A 12,064-nucleotide genomic window follows, 5' to 3' on the forward strand; every position below is an offset into this window, starting at 1 on the left:
TGGGACAATGGCATATTTGTACCGTAATATTTTTTCATGACACTACTCAAAAGGCTGTACTTCAGAATGAATCTACTGTACTTTGCCTCCTATTTTCACAAAAAATGTGTAATCTAGTCTGCCGCCGCTGTGTATATTTGTGTTTAACTGCTCCTGTGAATGTGGTCAAGGCAATCTCTACTCAAAGCATCCCTTTATTGAAAGAAACAGAAGAAAAGTTATTCTGTAAAGTAGTGCTCAGCGTCCTGTGAGCACTGATAAGGGAAGGAGGAATTTCATTGCTTTCTTCTGCACGACAGGTCTGTCAAAAGCGCAGCCAGGATAGATGCGTTCAGAAGCAATTTGTTGATCAACAGATTGTTCGCATTGATGATATAGAGCCGAAACACTTGATTCTGACACGGATTGGGGGATCGGAGATGAAATAATCTGATGGAGCAGCTGACATGACAGAAGCCACATTAATAGCGGCATATGCCTAGGAAAGAAAAAAAATGCTCAGTACCAGCCAGCAAGTGGAAAGGAAAAAAATGAAACTGCCAGCAATTACTTCAATGCCAGTGGGACAGCTCCTGCTCATTTACAGCATTACAACATTAGACACATTTTATGAAGGGGTTTAGGGAGGGGGAGTAGATGTAGAAGGTGGCATTTAATTCCCCCCTGAGACCACTAATGCAAGGTATCTCTGCTTCATGATAATTATTAGTGTATATATATATTATACACATATCTCTCTATTAACTAGGGACTTGTGAAATCTCTTTGTATGGTCAGAAAAAAAAGGATTTAGAAAATTGGTTGAGATAAGGATGTAGGGAGTAGTGGTTAAACAAAAGCCTTTCAGATATGAACACACACTCTCCTGCTCTTTAGGTCTCTTTTTTTATTCCTTAAGACAGCCCACCCCTTATTTTTTTTTCTATTTCTCCTTGGCGTGTCTTCTTTTTCAGATGGTATTTATTTGTTCTCAGTTTGTACAACCGTTGGTCGACTTCACCCCCCCTTTCTTCCTCGCTCATACGGAGTTTTGTCTTGTGTGCAGGTTCCGTGGAGAGGACCACCGCGGCGACCGCCTGGATTATCCTACTGTGAGTATTGTCATGCTAATTTCTTCCTTGTTTTTACACAGTTTTTTTTTTTTGTAAATCTGTTATATTTTTCCTGCTGGTGTGCGGAACAAGACATAGAACGACACAACAAAGAGCTGGAGGTTCTTGTGCGGTTGTCAGGGTTAGAGGTGTTTTGTGTAGGGTGCTCGTGTTGCCGGGGGTGGAGGAAGGGGAGAGGAAGGGAGTCCTAAGCTGAGAGGCGGCATAGAAGTGTTCTGGTTTTTTGTTTTGACCAACTAGTGCAGTTGCAGCTGGTGCAAGTAGCTGGAAGTTTCGGCGTGTGTACAAGATATTCAAAAACTCCAGGATATTTCATTATTCTTATAGGCTTTTTCTTTTCTGCTCCTTTTTACTTTAGTCTTCCCCCTTTTTCCTTTTCATGTGTTGCATGCTCTTGTTCTGTTAAAACCTTTTTAACACATGATTTCAGATTTTATATGTTCAAGTGTGGAAAGGAATGAGAGTTTGTGTTCAGCTTTATTTAACCAAGCCTGAGGAAATATTTCTTTCATAATATGGTAACAATGAATGAAGTGCCATACGTGCATATGAGCTGTCTTTTCACAGAGTCTTAAAAGTCTTTTCTAGACTCATCAGTGTTGTACTTCAGTGTTTTAAAGGCAGGTAAACACTAGTGGACTCTTGTGAATAAGGTATATTGTGAAATTGTTCTCTACAGTACCATGACAGCCATTGAGATTGCTTTTACAAATGTGGCTCCTTGAAAATTTGGAGGGAGCATCTCCACAGATGTCTCTCTTGTTTGTATCTCGTTGATGATGTTTGTTCATACTGTAACCTCACAGTGCTCATGGCGTTGATCCCTGCCAACTTGTAATCAGAAAAACACCTGTAATTATTAGCTTGTTATATAACTAAACAGCATGGGTGGGTGTAAATAATTGTATCAGAGCACCTGAATCACTTTCAAATTGGAGTTTAACTCCTGTGTCAAAAGCATCTTTAATGCCAGTCCTCATATTTTGGAAACCCTATATCAAGAACAGTTTTTTTTTCATGATAGTGGAGCTGCGTCTGATTCTTCAACACAATGGAAATTTAACGTCTGCTAATGAGCACTATATGTGTGATATAAATGTTCAGAATTACAGAAACTTAGGAAGCTGTTCTGTACAGATAATGAAGCACTTAAGAAACTCAGCGTGTATTTTCTCACATAGTTATTAATTATACATGTACAACATTTATCAATTAATCTGAGTATGATGTTACAATGGAATGGAATGTGCTTGTAGGATATGTGGAATGTGCTCGTGTCTTGTTTTTTCACTCTTCATTCAATTCTGATGGTAAAATGATAAGAAACTGACCATACAAAATGTACTGTATGTTTGTGAGTTTTCACCTGCAAAGTTGTTGTTTGCACACTAAAAATATACACAGGTTTGCCAGTTCTGTGAACTCTGCCACAATGTCTTGGCATTGAAATGGGGTCCAGAAATGTCATGTGCAGAAATTGTGAAAAATTATTTTCATAGGACAATCGGAGTGCATCTACTGTATCCACTATCAACATACTTCAAACATACTGACTGGAAAAAACACCTGATCAACCTAACTTCGATCATTTATGTGTAACTTCCCAGGAGTGAGAGGGTACCCTTTAGTACAAAAACATCTACATCTGCAAACAAAATTGGACATCTATTAGAATAGGTCTATTGGGCATCAGACTTACAGTACTAATCTGGTTGCAGTCATCATGCCAGTAGTGTTAACTAATACACGGCCACCCCCTCAGTATGGTAACATAATGACAGAGTATCACTGGGCTCCACAAATGCAATCAGTGGCCATTTAGTTAATCTCATTTGGTTACTAGTAGCTAATGTCAGCTTCAGAAACTTGACTATGTAGCTAATTCCTGTTGTAAGTATTAGATACTGTATATTATTTTCCATTTGGGTGAAGCCCCACCAGATATCAGCAAATGGTGCTGTTTTGTGATGATGTCAGTTCTTTCTTTCATTTGTTAATGGTAGGAACTGTATTTACAGGACAACCACAAAAGTTAAGGTGGGACGTACAGTAAATGAAGGACAAACATCACGCAGTGGGCCAGCTTTGTATTTGTGCACATTATCTCTGGATTTTAACTGAATGAAGCACCTTCGGTACAAGGCAGGCATATCAATGTCACCTACTAATGATCTGGCTATTGCTTCACAGAGCAAATTTGTTGGTCCACGTGGCAACGTTTGTGCCAGTCTATGTAATACCATGCTGTGCTTGTGTTCAAGGTGCAGTTGAAAATATTGGGGGCATGTAGGAGGTGCTCCAAATTTGAATTCCCCCTGCCATCCACATCATACACAGTTTTTAACTTTTCTTGTCAGTAGCACTTGTGGAAATGTTGAAAATGGCCGTCGCTGAGAATAAAACCAGACCTAGAACTACAGTACTGTATATCCCACCAAGTACTTATTTTCAATCCAAAGTTGCCTTTGTAAATTGGTTCTTGTGCTCATTTCGAGAGCAAAGATCTAAATGATGTCTGCATTGATGGCTTGTTGAGGAGGTTAAGGTTGTGATATAAGGATTCTGGTCTTTTCGAGCTTATTTTGTGAATGATAGTCTACTTTATCCCACAGATAATACCCCTAATCAACACACATATGCTGTATTCCTAGAATGCTGTGTTGTTTACACCTAGATCTGGAATAATTTAATAGATTTAGCACCTGGTGCAGAGAGGGGGCTCAAGCCAGAGCACATGCAGATAATGAAGGTCTGAAAACTACGAGCAAATGAGCTCTGCAGTAGTGTAGTGAGCTAAAAATATTGTCGAGGTTATTAGATCAAAGACAAGCAAGGAAAACAACTAATTGCCAGTACTGATGCTGAGATATAATTATAATAACTGTACTTATAATTATAAATAATGGATTTTTTATATTTAGAGAACAGTTTTTTTCCCCATCATGCTCTCATTCATGCATTAATGATTGCAACAAAAAAATCTTCTGATTCTATTCTTTGATTTGTGTAAATTTAAAATTTCTACATTAAAGTTGAGATACATGCTTCTTTCCATAGTAATGAAATGAGATTAATATTTTTAATGTTCATCATATGTTTTTTTCTTTAATTCTTTAATTGGTCAAGTGCAGAATAATGCTTTTTCAAATGCTTTAAGAAACAACTAGACTCTTGGCTTTACTTAAAATATTGCATTTGAACATCGTTTGGTAGTTTTGAATAAAATGATCCAATCTATAAATGCACAAGAGTTTACCTAATGTGTACCCTATGAGTCTTTGTATCTGTCACTTTGTGCTCTGTACATGCTTCCACATTACAAAGGCATCATGCTAACAGTGAAGTGGTGATTTATTAAACCTGTGTGGTGTCACCTGTGGCTTTGGTCTATGAAGAATCGCGTTACAACAACATGTACTGTAAGATCTCTGGAGTATTAGTGCTCTGAAGTATCCTTCATGAACTCTGCTCAGGGAGTGTTTTGCTGAAATGTTTTAAAACTCAAGCTAATTCTATTCTTCTGTACATCTCGCCAGAGTTTGAACAGACTATCCTGTCATTCCTCTTCACTCAGCATGTTTGCGTTTAAAAGGGAGATCAGAATAAAGGAAGACTTTATCAGGGCTTTCCTGTTGGTCATGTAAAAACAAGAGCATGATTTTAAATTTGATACCTTCTGAGCTGATGGACTATAATTTCTTGTAGATCTCTCTTTGAACTTTACATCAATAAAAACACATACTGTAGATAAGTCATAACTTTTAAATAAATTGTACATGCTGTAAATTAAATAGAGAGCTAAAAAAAAGAACAATGCATCATTACATTTTAAAAATGAAGCCACTCCAACTCCAACAATTCTGAACAATCATACTGTAGCAGTAACTGATTATATACAGTACAATAAAATCAATATGCACTATACTATGTCGTATCCCTGTTGCTGCATTTAGTTAACTAATATGTTTTTTATTGGTATGGTAATTAAAAGCTGTGCTGAAGATTTTTTGTTTACGTCTTAATATACAGTACACTGTACATCTGTACAAAATCTATAAAAGGCTGAATAATCAAAGCATTAGGTTTTGATCTGAAAGACACTCGAAAAAATATTCCTTTTGAGATTTTTTCTCCTTTTTATCAAGGCTAAATATTTCTTTTTAATGAATATGTGAAATGAAAAGTCTTCATCTGGGTTGACTGTTAGGACAGTAGAATTTATTGAAGAAAGGTCTTTTTTAACCAGAGGCTAGGAAAACTACAGAATCTAAAGTACCTTTTGAAATGGACCCCCTTTGTAGTTTGTATTGAAATTTGCAATGTAATAGCCTTTTGGGGTTACATTTTGTAAGACCTAATTATTATTATGGAACAAGTAATAGGTTTATTCCATGCTGAAAAAAAGAAGAAAGAAAACACAACATTTTGGCCGTGGGGCCTTCTTCAGGAGTACCCTTCAGGTGTACCCTTCGGCCCCACGGCCGAAATGTTGTGTTTTCTTTCTTCTTTTTTTCAGCATGGAATAAACCTATTACTTGTTCCTTTGCAGCCTACGCATGCTGATGCAGCTACCCACCTGAACTACTAATTATTATTATTATTATTATTATTATTATTATTATTATTTAAATGAAAGGTGTAAATTTAATTATATTTTCCATGTTGCATGGGTGGTTTCTTCACCACCTCTCAGGCTTGCCTTTTAAAGGACTGATCACTGATCCTTTTTATGCACATGGGACAATCTGAAAATGTCATTTGTTACAGCATAGACAAAATGACTTGGCACTACGAAGAAAATGCTCAGCACATGAAAAACTTCATTGGCACCATAAACATACAGACTGATCTGCTACACACAATAATTGTGTTTAATTTAAACAATAATAAATCTTTAAATTCTATCATATTTTTCTATCATATATAAATTTACTCTGATGGTAATTTTATAGTTTCACTGACTAGAAAATAAATATGCAAAGCCCATTTTGAAATCTCGAAGCCAGGTCTTATCTTAGCTAAGACAACATACAGTATAAAGCAAAAAAAACATGTGACTGATGTTACAGTAAGTATCAAAGTACATTTCTCTTTCTTTCTGGTCAGTGAGCATGTGAATATTTGTTGACATTCCCTTGCCTTGTTTATAGTGGATGATGGGCCGCCTGTGAGAGTGATCAATAAAGTTAGCCAAGATAAATGAGAAACATTCTACCAATTATAGATGATTAGGTTACCTTCTACCAATCAAGGCTATGAAATCCCTGGCGTTTGTGAGGCTACATCTGCAGCATGAAAGTTGGACATGGAGATCTGAAAGGAATAACAATATACCTAGTGGGTGCAAGCAGTTACAGTAATAGCAATATAAATAGCAAACTGTTAACCTAGCAGAAGACAGTACGTAATAAGTGTAGATAACTATAATTAGATGTGTATAGGAGAAGAATCAGCAAATGCCAGTAGCTGAATAAAATCTATATTAAAGCTATATTCAAGCAATAAAATCTCAAATTCCCCTTGGGGAATTAGCTGGGATCATAGGAAAATACATATAGATAGACAGAGCATCCTTTTCCACTACTGTTACTAAATCTGTGGAAATATTTATTAATCAATTTAACATTTTGTGTTAATATTTTGCTTGTGTTACACTAATCAGGTGTCTAGATGTATTTGTAAGATTTTTTTCTTTTACTGGGCTTTACTAGACAGAGATGCTTGTCTTGTTTGCTTTCAATGAAAGTTATTTTTGAAGCTACTTTGGTTTTTTCCAGGGTTAGGAAACATCTTAAATTGCTCAGTACTACAGAGTATTTTATTTCATTTTGGAGGTTGTACTGTGAACAGGTGGTAGGATTCAACGAGACGATTTCGTTGTTTTCAAACATATTCCACCATACACATAGTGTATTCAGTTACCTTCGATTGATCTGGAACATGAAAGTCGTGCATCCGGTATGCAGTTTTTTTCCCCAACAGTGTTTTCATTTTGCTTTTCCTAATTTCCACAGTTTATCACTGACATAGAGTATGAGTGCTGGCAATAAATACTTGAAAACATCTATTTATCAGGATGCCCTGTTTAATGAATGCAATATTTCTTGGATAATTAAGACAGACCCCTCACTTCAACATGCCTGGATAGTGTTAAAGGTAAGTTATAATGTATGCAGAGGGATGGTTCTCCTTGCCTGATCTGCGGATCGTGTTCTCTCTCCAACTCCCTGCCTCATTAGTGAAGAAGCCGCACCTGGACTAGGGCCATGCCCTGATAGTGAGTGATGCTCTCTCCTGAGCCAGGCCTCTATCATGAGAGAACTATAGTTGTGCTGGTCTTAAAAGGCCCCAGCCCTCAATGGTTTTGACTTTATACTTTCTAACTATTCTTTTTTTTTGCCTTTTGTCGCAAGGAGAGCTGCATTCATGACCTCACTTGAAATTCACATAGACAGTGGCTCTTCTCCTTTGAATCAGCTGTGCTACTGAGGGGAACGCAAAGTTGCAGTGCAGAGCAATTGACATTTCTGTCAGGTCTTTAATGTGAGCATTCCAAAGCACTCCACAGGGCATCCATAAGGTTAGTGAACCTATTCAGAGTATTCCAGCAAACAAATCACAGTTATGGTGCCGACACAACTATTAGTGACACCATAAATTATTTAGCTGCAGGTTGAGGGGGCAATAAAAGTTGAAGGTGCTTTTTTGGAGGCCCTCTGGCTACTCATACTTTTAGCTTAAATCAGTGACTTGTGAGAACTTGTTGTAACAAACATTTTTGAGGACTTAAAGAGGTATGCAGCCATTTTCAGACCAGTGTTTGTTAAAAACAACATCACTACAAATGGTGAAATCTTTCTGTTATGAATGGACTTCCATTGTAATACACTGTGGCACTTTGAAGACTGCTGATGAAATTATAGATTTAGGTGCACTGCTGATTTTGTCAAATTCTTCATATTAGCATATACTGTACTGTCTGTTGCCACATACAGTATTTATTGTTATTCTAATTACTGAATCAGACCAAATTAAATGATAGAATGATATTTCATGACAAAATAATCAAACCTCTGGCTAGACTGCATATATATTGTTAATAATAGTAATTGCTCACACTTATATAACTCTTTTATAGACACTACACTCAAAGCGCTTCACTAGTAATGGGGACTCCACCAATGTGCAGCACCCACCTGGATGATTCAACTGCAATTATAGTGCGCCAGTACATTATTCACACATCGGCTGTCAGTGGGAAGGAGAACAGAGTGATGAAGCCAATTCATAGATGAGGATTATTAGGTGGCCATGATTGGTAAAGGCCAATGGGAAATTTGGCCAGGACGCTAATATTTTTTGATATGCTATTTAGAAGGCTTTTGGGAACTCATCAAACTGGCCTATTTGAGTCTGAAGTGAAAACTTCTTTAGATCTACATGAAATCCACTCATAACACCTCTTTTTGAGGATTTATCACTGTTGGTTCTCAGACCCTATGGAAAAGAGATTTAAAAAGTAAATAGAAAACCTTTATACATTTATACAGTACATGCTGTTATGCAGAACTGTTATACATTACATCACAAGCATAATCAGGAGCTAAAATATATCTAACCTAATGACCTTTTCTCATTAGTTCTCATGTGTGGTATCAAAAATGTACTCAAAGCTTCCATTAGTGCTTCCTACTCTTAGAACAACTTTGACTCTTATTAATACAGGAGTTTAGAAAGAAGAAGAAACAGTCTTTAATTCACCATTATCAGAATTTTCAGAAATGTAATCACAGCCACTCAGGGTAAACTATACACGAGAGACCAAAATTAAGTTTAATTATAGCTAAACCTTCATATTTTCCAATCCAATCAAATTGATTCATGTGAGGTGCATATACAGTACAGTACATGAACCTAAAATACTGTTTTGTAAAATGCACACAGTAGAAATTTTGCACAGTATTGTATGACTAGAAAAGCACATAAAAAGTACAGAATAATGTGTTGTATACTGTATATATATTGCTCAAGTTTGATCAGATTTTTGTTTCTCCAGTACTGTAGAATTATATCCCAATCCAGATCAAATTCAGCAGTCACTTTTAAAACTCACTTTTGTTTGTCTATTTTTTGTACAGCACTTTGCTATGATGTACCATGAAATGCATTGTTTTCATAATCAGTGTTCAGTTCTGGTAACTAGGTAATAAAACATAGATATTTCCAAGACTATTCAAAGAAATGGACTAAACTTGCTTCCCAGAAAAAAAATGTCTTTTTTCTTGACTTGTGTTATGTTGGACACTGATCATCTGGCTCCTTTAAATTTCAGGTGTGACCCGCTGCTTGGTTTTTGCTTGAAATCTTTGGAAGTTTGAGTTGGTTTAGAGACATTTTATTCTTATACAGGTAGGTTGTTAATATCACTTCAGTTCTCTGAATCCAACAAGATATACTGAGTTTAAAGACTTACACCTCTGGAGGTTTTGCATCATTGTTTTTGTTTTTAATTCCTTGGTTTAAATGCAGTACAGTGCAGCGGAGCACTTTTAGCAACAGACTCCTCCAGCTACCGTGTTCAAGGGAACGTTTCCGCAGGTCTTTCCTCCCGGCGGCTGTCAGGGTGTATAACGCTGTTAGCCCTTCATTTGCTCGTCTATGGACAGCATGTTTGCTCCATTGTACTTTTTCAACAATCAGTCTGTATAAACCTATGCACATTTTGCACATATTTTATTGTTTTTATAGTGATTATGATCATCACATTTTGCACACACCTATGTATTTATTTTTTGTTTATTTATTTTGTTGTCTTTTGTTTTATAACTATTCTGATGTCTGTTTTTGCTTGTCTTGGGCTGGACTGCTGTAACACATCAATTTCCCTATGGGATTAATAAAGTATTATCTATCTATCTAAATGGATTAGATTTCTTTTCTAAAGGAATTATATTCTGTTTGTTTTCTACCCTTTGGTCTGGAGAAACAAAAAGCAATGAATGAATGAATCATGTGACATACAGTACAAGTAATGTTTAAGATTGTGGTCTGGACAAAAAAAAAGGTTTGAAACTAGAGTTTCATCACAGGGTTGTGAGGGGCAACAATACTTTAAGAAAAATTGCCTGCCTGGAAGATTTGATAGAATCAGGATTACAGTCTGTATTAAAACACTGAAAAATTAAGATACAGCTTTTTATTTTCAATAGAGTACCAAACTGACTCAGACAGCAGGGTTTTGGCAAGAGTCCCAAAGTGCCTTTCCCCTACTGAAATCAAAATCTGATATCATCAAAAAGCATTTACCTTCATAGCTGTTAACATATTCCAATCCTGGCTAGTTAAGAATTAATATTTAGCCATAAATGCTTTAGATTCTATATTTGAGTATATTAGCTTTGTTGTCATGATCCCATACAGCCTTTTGGTCAAATGGTTCCCAGGTTACAACAATTATGGAGTGTACTGTAAAGTCAGTGCTAACGGTATAGCAGTATAGACAAAATAATATGAAATGTAAACAATATTTATCAAAATTCGCATTTATTAAGTTGATTTATTTTCATATAGTATATTGACTTCAATAGAGCTGATTGTGTTTGTGCACTGTACAATTTCTCAGTGACTGTCTTCACAACAGCATACAGTATGCAGTATGTCAGGTTATAATGATTATGGCAATAATGATCACATCTCTGGACTGCAGTACTGACTAGATATAAATAACATTTTTTTCCTTGAGATATGAGTGAATTTCATGTAGCAGAATCAATTTCCACTGTCACTGTTAGCGCTGGTATTGCTAGCTATGATATGATCTCAGTTACACATCTTAAGAGGTCAGAGCAGACAGAGCTACAAGGTCAAAGAGTCTTGAGTGACAGTCTTTGGATTGGCTGTGGGAAACAATCGCTCCCCTTTGGGAAAAAAAAAAAGCAAAAATTAACCCTTTGTTCACTGATGTGTCTGCTGACAAATTCACTCTTTTGTTCAGAGCTATAGATTTAAATGCTTATTATCTGTTCTTTGTTGATCCCTGTGATTGACAGCTTTTCATGGACTTCCTGTCAGAACAACTACAGTGTGGGGGTGCTGGTCTCCACAGAGCCAACCATTTATCAGTTACAGGGAGGAGAGGGATGTTTTCTCTGTCCGATTAGCTTTACTAACTGTAATTGCCTTACAAATGGGCTGCAGATTGTAACGGCACTGAAAGGGCTTGTTGTTCTGTATTTGCAGAGGAAGGTATAAAATGACACTGTTTTTGGCTGACACTTGATCCTTGAGCACAGAGCATATGGCCTGTAGGAGAGTTTGGAGAGCAGTCTGCTTTTTGTCCATGCAGATTAGTACATGACTTGGCTCGCAGGTATCTGCTACATGAAGGCAGTCCAGCCACCAGCATGAATATTCAGCAGATGCTCCTGTCTCATTGACCCTTTTTGTTTGTAGAGCCAGCCAAAGCAGAGCTGGAAGGTCCAACCCCATTGTGAAACCTGATCAAAGAGTATCCTTTAGATGGGAGACACCTCACGAGGTGTGCTTATGACAGATCCCTTATCCCATGCGTTTGTGTGTTTCTGCATACAAACAAGACTGAATGCCTCAGAGATTTATCAATTATGCATTAATGTAATAGACTGTGCAAGGTTGTCATATTTCTCTAAGAAATAACACATTAAAATGACATTATGAAACACAGACTTAGCTTTAGAAATGAAAATGTAGTGTATATAAAAGTGTGGCCTATCATTTATACACTAAAAGGCACAGTATATTTAAGCCCAGATTTATAATTTACACATTTGAGAGACAGAATCATGCAAGTCCTTGATTTATTTTTTAAACTGAAGATCTATAGAGCACTAGGGTGATGGCTGAACACTTGGAGGCCGGTGTAAATTTCAAGCTCCTTGCCGGCAGGGGTTGTTAGCGTGGGCCGAAACTGGAAT

General features: G+C 36.7%; 1 protein-coding gene across 13 annotated transcripts in view; it reads left to right on the forward strand.

Moving 5' to 3' along the window:
* The window catches only part of rbfox3a (RNA binding fox-1 homolog 3a), a 513,805-nt gene that overhangs the window by 153,242 nt on the left and 348,499 nt on the right, over positions 1-12,064 (forward strand). For 11 of the 13 annotated variants that reach the window (XM_069194511.1, XM_069194509.1, XM_015356549.2 and 8 more), the window contains one exon: positions 1,046-1,091. The gene's annotated coding sequence lies outside the window, so the exon portion shown is untranslated. Of the gene's footprint in view, positions 1-658; positions 683-890; positions 957-1,045; positions 1,092-12,064 lie in introns of those variants that run through there. The other 2 variants (XM_015356547.2, XM_069194508.1) reach the window with 2 other exon arrangements.

This window comes from Lepisosteus oculatus, chromosome 9, assembly GCF_040954835.1.
Source record: "Lepisosteus oculatus isolate fLepOcu1 chromosome 9, fLepOcu1.hap2, whole genome shotgun sequence".
NCBI classification, from domain to species: domain Eukaryota; kingdom Metazoa; phylum Chordata; class Actinopteri; order Semionotiformes; family Lepisosteidae; genus Lepisosteus; species Lepisosteus oculatus.